The 16,480-nt window shown below is 43.2% G+C and overlaps 1 protein-coding gene across 1 annotated transcript in view; it reads right to left on the bottom strand.

Annotated features, from left to right (window-relative positions):
• The window catches only part of LOC125401506 (uncharacterized), a 110,017-nt gene extending 104,146 nt beyond the window's left edge, over window positions 1-5,871 (bottom strand). The window contains exons 1-2 of the mRNA XM_087909589.1: window positions 5,672-5,871; window positions 2,331-2,407 (exon numbers count right to left, since the gene is read on the bottom strand). The gene's annotated coding sequence lies outside the window, so the exon portion shown is untranslated. The remainder of the gene's footprint in view (window positions 1-2,330; window positions 2,408-5,671) is intronic.
• Between the last annotated feature and the right edge of the window lie 10,609 nt (window positions 5,872-16,480).

Here is a 16,480-nt window from a genome sequence, read left to right as displayed (position 1 = left end):
AAGTGTTTGCCAACATGTTGGAATTTGGGGTTCTTTTTTTTTTAATGATAAAATGAACAGGATAGAAGCTAAGGGAACAATTCAGCTGGTAGACAGCTTGCCTAGTGCGTGGGAAGCCCTGAGTCTGATCTTCCTCACCAGGGGAACTGGGCCTGTAAGCACAACACCTGGTGAAGGGAAGCTCAGAAGGTCAAGGTCATCCTCAGCAAGGCTTCCACGTGAGGAAAGCCTGGAACACGGTAGGCCACCTCTCCAGTAAGCTGCACGTGACAGTTTATGCACACAATCACGGGGGTGGGGGGTGGGGAGCAGTGGCACAGTGTTACAAGGACAAGACAATGCTTAGAGGACAGGACTTACTAAGCTGGCGGATCCCAAAATTTTAGTATAAAAATAGAATGAGTGCTCATTTTGATGTATTTCTTACATTTTCTGACTCGTGTCATATTTTTAACAGTTCACAGCTTAGATGGGGGGAGGAGCACAGGAGAGGGAAGGCACAACTGCCCCACAGCATCTGGAAGTGAGGGGAAGTAACAGGGTAACAGGTCAGACAGACAGACAGACAGATAGTTGAGAGGGTAAAACTGCAGTCTGGGGAGGGTTGCACCAGTTCTCGTCAATATAAATGCATGCATCTATAAATATCTCATGAGGATTTTTTCTAAATATCTCCCCAATATTTAAAGAATTTAATGACTGCCCAGTCATTGAAAAATGAATGCTAAAAGCTACTAACCAACCCACACTAGGAAACCCTATTCTCCTCCCCAACACTAAAGCAAAGCTTTCCTACTTCTGGTCAAGCTCCCAAACTTAGCACTGAAGAGTTCAGGCATAAGGAAATAAAAATGTAGATTCCAAAAATAAGAATGTAGAAATAAGGAAATATAAAGTTATAAGTCTAGGAAAATAAAAACAGACTATCAGCAGCCTTCTCAGCAGATCAAGGATCATTCATTCACAGTGAGTTATTTTCTCAGATGCTTGGGAAGCATAGGTCATTTTACAACTGGCTATTCTATTTACAAGGCCAGAGTGTCTCTCTACAAATTAAGATTAGTGTCCTGACCGTCCTTGATAAAGGCAGATGTGAACTGAGTTAACCTTTAGGAGACAGAGCTATGTGACCTCTGGGTTAGACATTGTCTCTGTTATGGGAAACTGGTGCCACCAGAGGAGAGGCATAAGACCCCAGTTTACACCCGGAGGTACCAGGAGAGAGTGGATAAATATAAAGGTTTAATTAGTGAGCTCTGATAATGGAGGTTGTAAAGTATGGCAGTCAGCATCTGAGTTTTACCTGGAAACAGTGTGAAAGGCTTTTCTTTTAAGTTCTCAGCCCAGGAACCAGTTTATCCTAATTTATTAACCTTAGTATTACAAGCAGCCCCTTTTCTGACTAATTGCTAAAGATATCTGTTTTCTCGCAATTAGTGATTTTAGTTGTAATCTCCCCTGAAACATTTCATGATGGCTGCCTAATTACTCATTGACATTAGCACTCACTCCTCTCTTTAGGGTCTCCGCTGACCAACCCAAGGGTCAGGGCAAGGTTGTAAAACTTCTCTTGTTCAGAGATAATGCCTGGTGCCCCTACTATAAAAAGTGGGTTCAGAAACCAGCCTTTTGCCACAACCTAACAAACACCATCTCTGGCTGTCGTCTCAGCTAGCTGATAAGCTTCTGTGCCCCGTGGTGTTTTATTTTTATTTTTTTATTTTTAAGTTTGCTTCTGGTTTTCCTAGGATCTGGATTCTGGAATAAAGTTTGCTTCTGGTTTACTAGACTTGGTGGTGTTCTCATCTTTGCGCAACGCCCCTGGACCCAACAAACACAGCAACCTCAACTCCCAGAAGCCCTTGTAAGGCTCTCTTTTCACCAAACAAATTGTTTCTTACAAATATTTTTACTTTACAAACCCCAAAAGTCAAGGAACAAGACTGCAAATATATCTATGCCTTCATGTCACTGGGCCCATTTCCATGTTATATACAATATTACACTTTACTTAGACAAGGGGCTAAATATATAGGGCTTAATCTAAAAGGACCAGACAATTTTCTACAGGTCTCTTATTTCACATATTAACTTTGCTTAAAGTCATTTTAATAACTTACCTATGAAAGTCTATTATTTTATTCCACCTTCCGAGAGTTCGAAGAACTCTATTGGATGCTAGCTTGCCCTAATGTCTAGAGACTCACTCCCCATTGTACTAATGTCCCACATACAATCACAGTTCACCTCATACATAATTCTATATAGTACAGAAATTGCAAATCCTAATTGCTACTCTCCTGCATGAGTCTGCAGAAGACTGTACTTACCAGTTAGGTAGGAGAGCCACAGCTTCTTGTCACAGTCTCTCCTGCTAGTCCTCTGCTGCTGATGGAGTCTTCCAGATCTGCCCATGGATAAAGGCAAGTCTTTCTTGTAACTCCATCTTTATCTCCTGGCCACACCTTCAAGTGTTTTGTTTGAAAATTGAGTCTCTAAAGTTCTACAATCTTTTGCCAGATAGCATCTATTCATTCATTTAGGGAGACCTCAAGAAAATAATTAAAATAGCACCCAGGAAGCAGAGGCAGGGTATCTTGTGAGTTGAAGCCAGTCTGATCTGCATTGTAAGGCCTTTTCTCCAAGACAGCAAAACAACAAGAAGAACCAAATTTCTGCTGCGGTGTCTCCAGAGCCTCAGCGAAGCTCTTCACCTGAGTTCATATTCCAGCCTGGAGATCGTGGCTACTCTGAGATGGTTCCTGGATATGGGGAACTGAAAGACCTGGAACAACTTTCTCACTTGCAGACGAATAAAGTGAAAGGCAGAAGAGGCACAGACTATAGATAGAGCCCCGTGAGGGTCCTGGAGCAGAGGCAGAAGTGAAAGCTGACACCTTATACTCACTGCTCTGCCATTCAGGTGCCATCATCCTAACACATGTTCACTTACCGCCCAAGTTATCAGTGGAAGAGTCTCAGCAAATGAAGCTAGAAGAGAGACTCTGCTTGCAGAAGTGAGGGAGAGAGGATGCAACGTCCAAAGCTGAGCTTCTCCATGTACCGATGCTCCCTTCCCGTGTACTAACTGGTCTATGTAACTTTCACAGTTAGGTACTTGTGCAAGACGGGAAACTGGATGTGACGATTTTCTGTTCTGGCAAATAGGAGGTGCTATATTTTCTGAGCAAATGTTTCCAGGAGGTATTGTAGTTTTCAGGGCTTCCTCTTCTCAAACCAAATAAATAACTAAATGCACCTTATGTGGACTCCATAAAGATGCTGAGGACAATGTCACAGATCTATCTGCTTGGGGCTAAAACTTCTGAACCATCAGCATCTGAGTGACTATAAGCTGCTGCCCTACACCCATTTAGGGAAAGATAGATGAATCGGGGAATTTAATATCATTAGGCTTTACTAAATGGACTTGGGATAATCATTTCAGTTTGGATTTGTAGTGTGTTGTTGTTTGTTTTCCTTTCTTGTTCTGAGACAGGATCTCACTGTGTAATGCAGGGTAGCCTGAAGCTCCTATGTAGCCAAGCATGACTATAAACTTGCCATCCTCTTGCCTCGCCTTGTGCTGGCATCGCAGGTGTGCGTGGGTTTCTGCTGTGCTGAGGTTACAACCCTGGACTCTGTGCATGCTTGGCAAGCACACTAAAGCTGGCCTCCATCCACAGCCAGGATGGTCATCTTACAGTTAATGTTAAACTTAAATCAAGATGTCCCACACTCCCTGGGCACCACGTGAACTGTCCATGCCAGAAAAGCTGTATAAAATTTGTGCTAAACCTTGTCAACATTCTACTTTGAGGTTGCGACCTTATACAGTATGGACTCTGGGTATTAACAGTGCATGTTTGCAAAGAAAAACAACATTTTATTGGAACTTCGTAACCTGAAAATATTTCCAAGAAATACTAATTTTTTTTTTTAAAGTACAAAACAATCTTAGTTGGCTTCATAGGAACCCATTTTGGCAAAAACTCAAGACAATGACAACTTATTTACCTGCATTTGTGTAGAGGTGGAAATGTCATGAAAAAGTCACCAGACTCCTCAGCATGCCTTTCAGGTAGAGAAGCAGCTGCAATAGGAGGACTGTAGTTTGTAGCTGTACGCATTTTATCTTTTATCATTTGAGTATCATAAAAGACTCATTAATATATGTTAAAAGGATTCTTTTGTTTGCTTTTAAATTTGTTTGGTATTTGTGTGTGTGTGTGTGTGTGTGTGTGTACATGTGAGTGTGTATACATGTGAGTGTAAGCCACATGCATTCCCGTGGAGACTAGAAGAGAGCAATGGATCCCCTGGAGCTAGGGTTATAGGTCATTATACGCTTCATGGGGGTGCTGGGAAATTCATCCAGGTCCAGTGGAAGAGCCACAGGCACTCTGAACTGCTGACACATCTTTCCAGCCACACGCTAAATGTGTGACATAAAATTAGATGAAGGAGCAGCAGGAGCCACAGCCTGAGCCTCGAACTGAGTAAGAAGAGGAAGCAGCTGAGCGACAGATTTATCGTCCTACTTCCTGACTGTGCACGCAATGGCACCACCATTGTGCCTCACGTTGCTGCTGCCATGGTCCCCACTATGATGGACAGTAACCTCAAAGGGTGAGCAAAAATACACCCTTCCTTCCTCGGAAGAGTTAACAGAAAATAAGGTTTCTTTTTAAGGAATACAAAGCAAAGCGACAAGTCTCCAATTATGAATTGTTATAAATGGAAGTACTTTCATTAGCATGATTTTATTTTCTCAGCATTATTACAGCCTTTCTTTCTTCCTTTATTTCATTTCTTCCTTCTCTTAATAAGACAGACCGTCCCAGAAGGATGCCACCAAGTATGTGGAAGGATAGAAGACCATACACATACAAATGCCACACTAAGAGCACCTTTCCCTCTACCAAGTACCACATTATGTGACGATGGGTCATGGGACGGACATTAGATTCTGTCACACGTGCCAGCTCATGAGATCACCAATTCCTACTTTGGAAAACCTACTCTATTTGTCTGCCTTATTCAATAGGAGTCCTTTGAATTTCGTAGAACTACTTTAAGCAAATGTGGTGCTAAAAGTTTGTATTTCCAGAGCAGGAGACAAAGACATGGTGAAGAGCTCCCTCCCAGTGCCCTTCAGAATGCAGTGGCAGCAGCTCTGCTCCTGGCTCCCTGGGTCTTGCTGCTCCACTGCCTGGATTTTGACCTAAGCTGCTGCCTTCTGATGCATTCTGACTTCCTTGAAAAAAAAATCATGAATCCTTTTCTTTCTTTTAAAAACTTTAAAAAATATTTTTTATTTCTTTTTATGTGTATGGATATTTTGCCTACCTATGTATGTCTGTGCACCACAAAAAAAACCCTCAGTTTTTTTTACTTAGAGAATATTTCTTGCAGCAATATTTGTAATATAAAAAAGTACACATACATTTGTTTCAGCTTACTACATATCTGCCTGTAATAAGTAAATACATACAAAAATAAAATGTGTTCACCAAGAAAAAGAAAGGAAGTTCCAATGTGCAATTGTTTACGAATAGGTAGAGAAACAACTCCTGGTGGGAGCTGTCCTGTTGCCACTGAGTGTCGCTGTGACGGCATGACTGGAAAGAAGCAGCTAGAAGGGTGTGGATGTCAGGTTCATAGTCTTTACCTGAGCTTCCAGGATGGTGAGGCTGCTGTGTGTGTATTGGGAATTCTTAGCCTGAGGAGGATGGTTGATGTCCTTGTTGGAAGAACAGTGAAAACTTCAGAGAATCCCCTGAGGCCTGGAGCAGAAAGGCCTTGAAGCCGCTCACCCTCGGCACTGAGCCTTCCCTTCACCACAGCTCAGCCAATGGCAGGTCAGGAGAGTTTGGCCAGCATCTTGTGGTCAACTGTGACATGAGGAAATTGGGGGGCCCTGGAAAGGCAGGAGGATGCAGATCCCTGTTAGTTTGAAGATAGCCTGGTCTATATAAGGAATAATTTAGCATGACTTAGCTAGAGAGTTTGCCATAATAAGACTTTCTCTAAAAATAAAGGTGGCGGGGGAAGGGGGGAGAAGAAAGAGTAAGAAATTGTTCCAGCCCTCCTGAATTGTGGTGCATACCTCTGACCACAACAATGGAGCCTGGAGACCGGAAGATCCGGAGGCAGTTGGCTCTCTGTTGATGAGGCCAGCCTGGTCTAGGTAATAAGCTTCAGACTAACCATGGTGACAGTGAGGCCCTCAAACAAACAAACAAACAAATAAATAAAACAAGCAAAAAGTCAAAAACAAGCAAGCAAATAAAATGAGAAAAGAATCAGCAGGTTCAAATAACAAAATGTAGAAATTACAATTATTGCTTTGCAGTCGCTATAAGAATAAGGTATAAAGCCATAGTGAAATAGCTCAAAGGAGACACAACAGCAATGATCATATTCAAACAATGCCTCTGCCTACTGAGTGCTGGGGGGATTAAAGATGTGCACCATCGTGAATGGCTGATTGCTTCTTTGTTTGTTTGTCTGTTTGGGGATTTTTTTTTCTGTTTTGTTTTTTGAGATAGTGTTTCTCCCTGTAACAGCTCTGGCTGTCCTGGAACTTACTTTGTAGACCAGGCTGGCCGCAAACACATAGAAATATCTGCCTGCTTCTGCCTCCCAAGTGCTGGGATGCTAGGATTAAAGGCGTGCACCACTACCACCCGGCCTGATTTTTTTTTTATACAAGGTTTTGTTATTCATCGTATGTTGGCCTGCAGTGTGCTCTGTAGTACTGGCTGCCTTCAAATTTGCATTCTTCCTTCCTCTGCCTCCAAAGGTCAGGGATTTCAGGCACGTACCACCACATCTGGTGGTTCCATTCATTTTAAATCTAGCTCATTTAAAATACCACTCTACCTTCTGTTCCCCATCTTTGCCACTAAAGCACCCCATCCTCCCTCCATATAAACTGTGATACAGCTTTGTGATTCTAGACCAGCCCTGCCCAGGACAACGCAGTGGGGACAATAAAAGTGACTTTGAATCTTGTAGCATCCAGCGTATTTTGGGTTGTTCCTGTTTTGCTTTGTTTGAGATGGTTTCGCTGTATATCCCTGACTGGTCTCAAAATCAGTTTGTAGACCAGGCTGGCCTTGAACTCACAGAGATTCACCTGCCTCTGACTCACAAAAGTTCCAACTGCTTTTTACACTCTGGTGTCTGTTTCCTTCCTTTGAATCAGCTCTGATGTAACCGAACGCGTACAGTTCAGCTCAGTCAGTGCAGCCCAGCTGGGTTATGAACTCATTCACACAGCTCTTGAGTAAAAGGGGCCAAGTACAGTGAGGCTGTTCCCTACTCATTTGCTTCAGGGATGGATTTCTGCATCAGTTTCGCTTTTGTTTTGTTTTGATGGCAGTGTTAATGTGGGAGGGAAGATTTAGTTGGATCTTATGTAATCAGTATTTTCTTGAACTTCTAATGTGGGCAAAGATGACCTTGACCTCTGGACCTACCTGCCTCTGACCCCATTATTGTGGTCACATGCAGGGCTGGAATCTCTCTCTCTCTCTCTTTCTCTCTCTCTCTCTCTCTCTCTCTCTCTCTCTCTCTCTGTCCTCTGTCTCTCTCCTTTCCTTCCTTTCTTTTTTGTTTTTAGATAGCATCTTCCTATGTCAATCTCTCTAGCCAGGTCATGCTAACTTACTCCAAATATAGACCAGACTGGCTTCAAACTCACAAGAATCTGCCTCCTCTTGCCTTCTCAGTGCTCCCCAGTTTTCTCATGCCAAAGTTGACCACTAAATCTTAGCCAGACTCTCCTGACCTGCCATTGGCTGAGCTGTGGTGGAGGGAAGGCTCAGTGCAGAGGGTGAGGGGCTTCAAGGCCTGTCTGCTCCAGGCCTCAGGGAATTCTCTGCAGATTTCACTGTTCTTCCAATAATGACATCAACCATCCTCCTCAGGGTAAAAATTCCCAGTACACACGCAGCAGCCTCACCATCCTGGAAGCTCGGGTAAAGACTCTGAAATCTGACATTTCACACCCTTTTAGTAGCTTCTTTCCAGTCAAGCCATTATAAGGACACTTCTCAGGGCAGCCTGCTGGAAGCTAATTGTTTTATGGTAGCCTAAAAAGATACAGATCTCCTTGGGTTATTTATTTCCTCGTTGCTCAACTTTTTATCCTAAAATAATTTAGAACTGCAGCAAAAATAGTGTACCTATAGTCATCCAATTTCCTCAAATGTCAGCAGCGTACACACCACGGGACCTTGACAGAAACAAAGAAACTGCCATGATACTATTAAGTGAGCCCTGTTCCTTGATGGGTGTACTGGAGTTGGTTCAAGTGTCAATGCTTTAACTGGGTGTGATTACACATGACTACAATCTTAGCTCATGACTGAAATTCCAGCACTAGGCAGGTAGAAAGTATGTTGTTTGTGTGAGGTTAATCTGATCTACATAGCAATAGTTTGTCTCAGAACACCAAGGGCTGTAATGTGGCTTAGGGGTAGAGTAATTGCCTAGCCTATCTGCAGGACCTTCATTTTTGATCTCCAGCACATAAAAATAAAATCTGATTAAAAAATATAATATATTGTACAGTACAGGGTCTTTACAGATGGCTCAGCAGTTAAGATTTCTTAATGCATTTCCAGAGGACCTGGGTTTGGTATCCAGCACCCCTTTTAGGCACCAAACAACTGCTTATAACTCCACCTTTGAGGGATCCTATGCCTTTTCCTGGACTCTGTGGGTGTGGATCTCGGGATTGTGTAGCAGGTGAACACACACACACACAGTGAGAGAGAGAGAGAGAGAGAGAGAGAGAGAGAGAGAGAGAGAGAGAGAGAGAAGACTCAACTACATATACATCAACAAAAAATACATAACTAGATAAGCAAGATAAAAAGACTGTTAATCTCTATTGAACTTTTAAAAATAAATAAAATGCAGCAGAAAGATGGGCATTGTGACGCATACCTGAAATCTAGTAATCTATACACAGAGGCAGAAAAGTCAGGAGCCTAAGGTCAGCCTTAGGTACCCTGGGAATTCTAGGCTAGCCAAGGCTACATGAGACTTTGTTCAAAACAAATAATAATGTACTGGCTGCTTTTATGTGTCGACTTGGCACAAGCTAGAGTCATCAGAGAGGAAGGAGCCTCAGTTGAGCAAATGCCTCCATGAGATCCAGCTGCAAGACATTTTCTCAACTAGTGATCAATGGGGGAAGGGCCAGCCCTCGGTGGGTGGTGCCATCCCTTGGCTGGGGGTACTGGATTCTATAAGAAAGCAGGTTGAGCAAGGCATGAGGGCCAAGCCAGTAAGCAGCTCCCCTCCATGGCCTCTGCATCAACTCTGCCTCCAGGTTCCTGCCCTTTCTGAGTTCCTTGTCCTGGTTTCAGTGATGAACAGCTATGTGCAAATGTAAGCCAAATAAACCTGTCCTCCCCAACATGGTGTTTTGGCACAGTAATAGAACCCTAACTAAGACAAACAGCAACCAACTCCAGCCAACCAACAGAAATGCCCCAGAGTTGACGTTTACGCTGGTATCCCCCATCCTGACTTTCCATTGAGCATTCCCACTTCCCCGGGGCTCATCCTTGTCATCCATGTAATTCCTTTCTACTTCTAAGTGGGTGCTGTCCAGTGCTGATACAATGAGAGCTACAGAAGTCATTTTTAATTTCTCTGCTACCTATATTCAAAACAAACAAACAAACAAACAAAATCCACCAAAAGATAGAGCTTGTGAGACTCAGTAGTTTAAAGCATTACTGTACAGTACTGAGACCTGTAGTGTAGAGCCCAGCACAGCATCCACCAAACAAGCCAATTGTCTCTCTCTTCTCTCTTCTCTCTCTCTCTCTCTCTCTCTCTCTCTCTCTCTCTCTCTCTCTCTCTCCCCTTCTCCTCCTCCCCACTCACTCAGAGAGCATCAGAGACAGAAGACTCATGGGAACCTGATATTCCCAATGAAGCTGAGAAAACATGAGTGGGCTTGGAAATATTACCATCTTTTTTTTTTTTTTTGGATACAGTTTTCATTGTGTAGCCCTGGCTGGCCATGAACTCGTAAAGATCTACCTCTTTGACTCACAAATGCTCCACCTGTGTGTTTACACTCAGATGTTTGTTTACTTTACCTCCACTCTGACATAGCCAATCACCTGCACAGCTCGGCCAGTGCAGATCAGCTATCGTGCACTGAACTTGTTCATGCAGCTCTTCATAAAGGGAGCCAAGTACAATGAGACTGTCTCCTACGTGTTTGTTCGTCCGGTGATTGATTTCTGCATCAGATTCAGAGGAGATCAGACCATGTCACAGGAATAGGCAGAGTAGTAGAAGAGGACACCAGACTCCCTCTTCTGGACTGTGTGTGCATGTACATGTTCCCATACACACAGGCACACACAGGCATGCAATCAACACACACACACACACACACACACACACACACACACAAATTTTTAAAATAGAAAAGGGTACATTGATGTTAAGAATTCCCTTTCCTTAGCTCAGTGCACTCTAACTCCTGTGATTTCAACACAGAATAGATAGAAAAATCACAAAGAAGAGTTCACACTCTTTCATTGCAAGTCTTAGGAACTCAGTGTGCATTTTTACATTTATTACACAGCACAGCCTGACTGCCAGTATCTCAGATGCTCAACAATCATGGGGGGAGGAGCTAATTCCTGTAACAACTCACAGTACAGCCCATCAGGCATTGTTTCTCTACCTTCTCCTAAATGATTGCTCAGTGTAAATTCCTTTTTTTTTTGTCTTGGATAACACACTTTATTTAAGTGGGTTTGTACTGTTAGGTGTAACAAATGCATGTGTGTGGTTAAGCCAATCTTCTATAGACAGCTATTTCTTTATCGCTTTTTTAGTATTTCAAACACGGCTGCAAGAATTATGAAAATAACAATAACAACAACAACAACAACAACCAAACAAAACAGAAACACCTACGTGGACATTACATGCTGTGACGGTAGAGAGTTTAAGTGTAAAGCTGATGGGTCAAAGCATGTGATCTTACTTGGAGTAACAAGACCAAAAGACAGTAACATATTTCAGATGACGTCAGTCAGTTACAGCTGTGCTGCTTCGTTTTCGTCAACAGAAAACTAGAGTCTCCTGGGAAGAGGAAACCTGGACTGAGGATTGACCTGTGGCGTGTCTGTGCACATTTCCAAGATTACTGATTGATGGGGGAGGGTCCAGGCCACAGTGGGCAGTGCCGCCTGGGCAGTGGTCTCCTGTGTGTAGACAGGCAGGCTGAGCAGACAGTAAGCAGCTTCCCTCCATGTTTTACCTCCACCCCAACTGAGCTCTTGTCCTGATTTCCCTCAAAGAGAGAGTGTCCAGGAAATCAAATAAACACATTCAGCCCAAATTTCTATTGGCCATGGCGTTTATCACAGCAATAGAAAGCAATCTAGGATAATAGCTAAACATACATTCTCTATTTCAAGGCAATTAATAAAAACAAACAAATGAATCATTATTTTTTTCTTTTTCGAGACAGGATCTCATGCAGCTGAGGCTGACCTCAAACACTCAAGGTAGGCAATGTTGACCCTTGAACTTGTGAATCCTCGCACTTCTGCACTTCTGTGTTTTGGCCTTGCCTGTGCACATTACCGTGCTGGGTGTTGAACTCAGGCCTCAGTTCAGGCTAGCCAAACACTCTACTCTAATTAAATCCTAGGCCCCAGGAATACTATTCTTTTAAATTTGTCTGAAGAATCCAGTTAAAAGGGTGTGAGTGGACACACCCACAATCAAGCAGGCAGGAGGCAGGTGCCTGACAGGCAGAGATTAAAACAGAACCAGATTAAGCAAACCACAGGAGCTCAATCTATTCCCAAGATGCTTCTGGGAAGCCCAGGGTTTTTATGCTCATTCACCTCTCACCTTCCTCCCTCTCTCTTCTGGGAATCCATGTCCTAACTGTGACCTCTGTTCCGCTCTTGCTCTCCTAATAGTCCAGAGTCCGCACCTGTAGCCCAGGAATCCCAGCTCTCTAATAGTCTCAGTAGGGCCCACCTGCTCTGTTGTGGAGGAGCCTGTCAGCCATTGCCTGGGGACTGCCTCTCTCCACCTTAGCCACCTCTCCTTCCTGATTCTCTGCTTCAGCCACCCTGGCTTCCTGTCTGCTGCTAGGAGAGTCTGAGTTCTCCTGGTCCTGGCTCCTAGGCCATGGCTGTTCCCTTTCTTAGGACGCTTCTCTCTGATGTTTGCAGGGCTGCCTTGTAGCTTTCAGATTCCCGATTACCTGTGTTGTCCAGAAAATATCCTTCTCGTCCCTAGTCAGTTTTTCTTGGGTAGTTTATTCCAGTCCAGCTCTTATCAGAGAGTAAATGCTAATCATACCCACTATACATCAGGAGCCTACTTAATGATTGACTCATAGTTGGTGCAAAATGAGTTCTGTGCTGTGATTGGAAGGATGGGTACGTGCCTGCTGGATAGCAATCCCATGAAGAGGGGCTAGAGAGAAACCTCAGAGGTTAGTTGTGCAGGCTGCCCTTCCAGAGGACCTGGGGTTGAGTCCCGATGCCCACATGCTGGCTGAAAACTGCGTGTGACTCCAGTCCCCAGGATCTGACTGACTCTTTTCTGGCCTCCTCAGGCACCAGGCATGCATGTGGTGCACGGACACACATAGGTAGGCAAAATATCCATACATAAAAAAAAATAAAGTATTTTTAAAAACTTTTTAAAAGAAGGAAATAGATTTTTGAGTTTTTCTTCAAGGAACTCAGAATGCAACAGGATAGGTCAATATCCAGGCAGTGGAGCAGCAAGACCCAGGGAGCCAGGAGCAGAGCTGCTGCCACTGCATTCTGAAGGACACTGGGAAGGAGCTCTTCACCATGTCTTTGTCTCCAGTTCTGGAAATACAAACTTTTAGCATTACATTTGCTTAAAGTAATTTTATGAAATTCAAATGACTTCTACTGAATACAGATGGTCCAATGGAGTGGGTTGTCCTTAAGTGGGAATCGGTGATCTCGTGAACTGGCACGTGTGGCAGAATCTAATATCCATTCCATGGCCCATGGTCACGTAATGTGGTATTTGGTAGAGGGAAAGATGTTCTATAGAGCATATGTATGTGTGTAGCCAACTATCCTTTCATATGCTTGGTGCATCCTTCTGGTACAATCTGTCTTATTAAGAGAAGAAAGAAATAAAGGAAGAAAGAGGCTATAATTAGGCTGAGAAAATCATGCTAATGAAAGTACTTCCATTTGTAACAATACATAATTGGAGACTTGTTGCCTTGCTTTATTTTCCTTTTTATAAAACCTTATTTTCTGTTAACTCTTTCGAGGAAGGAAGGCTGTATTTTTGCTCACCCTTTGAGGCTGCTGTCCATCATGGTGGGGACCATGGCAGCAGCAACGTGAGGCACAATGGTGGTGCCATTGTGTGCATAGTCAGGAAGCAGGGTGATAAATCTGTCGCTCAGCTGCTTCATCTCCTTACTCAGTTCAAGGCTCAGGCTGCAGCTCCTGCTGCCCCTTCGTCTAATTTTTATGTCACACGTTTCGTGTGGGGCTGGAGAGATGTGTCAGCAGTTCAGAGTGCCTGCGGCTCTTCCACTGGACCTGGATGAATTTCCAGCACCCCTGTGGAGGGGCTCTAATGACCTACAACTCTAGCTCCAGGGGATCCATTGCCCTCTTCTAGTCTCCAAGGGAATGCATGTGGTTTACACTCACATGTATATACACTCACACACACACAAATACCAAACAAATTTAAAAGCAAACAAAAGAATCTTAAATATATATTAATGAGTTTTTTACGATACTCAAATGATAAAAAGATAAAACACATACAGCTACAAACTACAGTCCTCCCATTGCAGCTGCTCTCTACCTGAGAGACACGATGGGGAGTCTGGTGACTTTTTCATGACATTTCCACCTCTACACAAATGCATGTACAAAGATTGTCATTGTCTCTTGTTTTTGCTAAAATGAGTTCCTATGGAATAGGTTGTCTTGTACCTTTTAAAATATTGTACTTCTTGGAAATATTTTCAGGCCACAGAATTCTAATAAAATGTTGCCATCCTCTATAAACATACAATATTAATCACCGGAGTCCACATTGTTTACAGTCACAGCCCCAGAGTAGGACATTGACAAGACTTAGCACATATTTTATATAGCTCCCCGGGCATGGGCAGTTCACTTGGTGCTCAGGGACTGTGGGACATCTTGATTTGAGCGTAGAGCTCATTGTAAGACGGTCATCCTGGCTGTGGATGGAGGCCAGTTTTAGTGTACTTGCCAAGCATGCATGGAGTCCTGGGTTGTAACCTCAGCACAGCAGAAACCCACTCACAATGGCACACACCTGTGATGCCAGCACAAGGGGAGGCAAGAGGATGGCAAGTTTATAGTCATGCTTGGCTACATAGGAGTTTCAGGCTACCCTGCATTACATAATGAGATCCTGTCTCAGAACAAGAAAGGAAACCAATCAACAACACTGTACATCCAAACTGAAATGACTATCCTACCTCCATTTGGTAAAACCCAATGTTATGATATCTCCCGGACTCTCTGTCCTCCCACAAATGGGAGTAGGGGCAGATGCTGATGGTGCAGGAGAAGCTTTAACCCCAAGAATATCTGTTACATTGTCCTCAGCATCTTTAAGAAGTCAATGCATGGTTTATTTAATTCTCTCTTTGGTCTTGGGAGACAAGGAAGACTTGCTAAGTGACAATGCCTTCTGGAAACATTTTGCTTTGACCAGTGTAGCAACTTATGGTTGCCAGAAAAGAAAATGATCGCAACTACTGAACTCTGGAAGCCTGTTTAGACCAGTTAGTAGACCTGAAAGTGGCGTCAGGGCATGGCGAAGCTTAACTTTGGAAGTTGCATCCTGTCTCCCTCACTTCTGCAAGCAGAGACTCTCGTCTACCTTCATTTACTGAGACTCACCCACTATTAACATGGGCTGTAAACAAACATGTATTAGGATGATGGTAGCTGAATGGCATACCAGTGAGTATAAGGAGTCAGCTTTCACTTCTGTCTCTGCACCGGGACCCTCTCCGGGCTCTATCTATATTCTAGGCTTCTGTGTTTCACTTTATTCGTCTGCAAGTTGAGAAATTTGTTCTAGGTATTTAAAATCCTATTATTAAAAAACCATATTAATGGTCAGCATGATCTCCAGGCCTGGAGTCTGCACTCAGGTGAAGAGTTTTGCTGAGTCTCTAGAAACAACCCAGCAGAAATTTGGTTCTTGTTTTTTGTTTTACTATGTCTTAGAAAAAAGGTCTTACTATATAGACCAGGCTGGACTGGAACTCACAAGATAAACCTGCCTCTGCTTTCTAGGTGCTATTTTAATTATTTTCTTAAGGTTTCCTGAAAAGAATGAATAGATGTTATCTGGCAAAAGTTGTTGAACTAGAGTGACTCAATTTTAAGACAAAATACTTAGAGGTGTGGCCAGGAGATAACCACGGAGTTACAAAAGAGACCTGCCTTTATCCATGGGCAGATCTGGAAGACTCCATCAGCTGCAGAGTCTCTCCTACGTAACTGGTAAGTACAGTCTCCTGCAGACTCATGCTGGAAGAAACAATCATGATTTGGAGTTTCTGTACCATATGGAATGATACATGGGATGGTGTGGGATTGTGTGCAGCACATAAGGACATTGGGGAGTGAGTCTCTAGATATCAGGGCAATTTAGCATCCAATAGAGTATTAGGACTCTTGGAAAGTGGAATGGAATAATGGACTTTCATAGATAAATTATTAAAATGATCTTAGGCAAAGTTAACATGAGAAATAAGAAGAAACCTATAGAAAACTGTCTGGTCCTTTTAGATTAAACCCTATATATTTAGCCCCGAGTCTAAGTAAAGTGTGATATTGTATATAACATGGAAATGGGCCCAGTGAGGTGATTGTAATTGAGCTGAGAGCATTGATATATCTGCAGTCTTGTTCCTTGATTTTGTGGTCCGCAAAGTAAAAATATTTGTAAGAAACAATTTGTTTGAAGGAAAGGGAGAGCCTCCCAGGAGCTGCAGGTCCCGTGCTAGGTGTGAGAGCTTGGTCAGAAGTAGGAAAGTTTTGCTTTAGTTGGAGTGTTGGAGAGTGGAAGCGGGTTTCCACTGTGGGTTGGTGAGCAACTTTTAGCATTTGTTTTTAATGACTGGGAATTCAATAAATTCTTTAAATATTGAGGGAGATGTCTAGAGAAAACCTTCATAAGGTTTTTGTAAATGTATGCATTTATGCTGAGGAGAATTGGTGCAATCCTCCCCCAGACTGTTTCATCCTCTCAGCTGTCTGTCTGTCTGTCTGACCTACTACTTCCCCTCACTTCCAGTTACTGTGGGGTGGTTGTGCCTTCCCTCTCCAGGGCCCATCCTGCAAGTCCCTCCTTCATTTAACCTGTGAACTATTATTCTGAGTTTCCCTTTCAAATGAGATGAAAAACT

Source organism: Myodes glareolus, chromosome 9, assembly GCF_982192425.1.
Source record: "Myodes glareolus chromosome 9, mMyoGla1.1, whole genome shotgun sequence".
In the NCBI taxonomy this organism is placed as follows: Eukaryota; Metazoa; Chordata; class Mammalia; order Rodentia; family Cricetidae; genus Myodes; species Myodes glareolus.
This window is presented reverse-complemented; position numbering and strand designations above follow the sequence as displayed.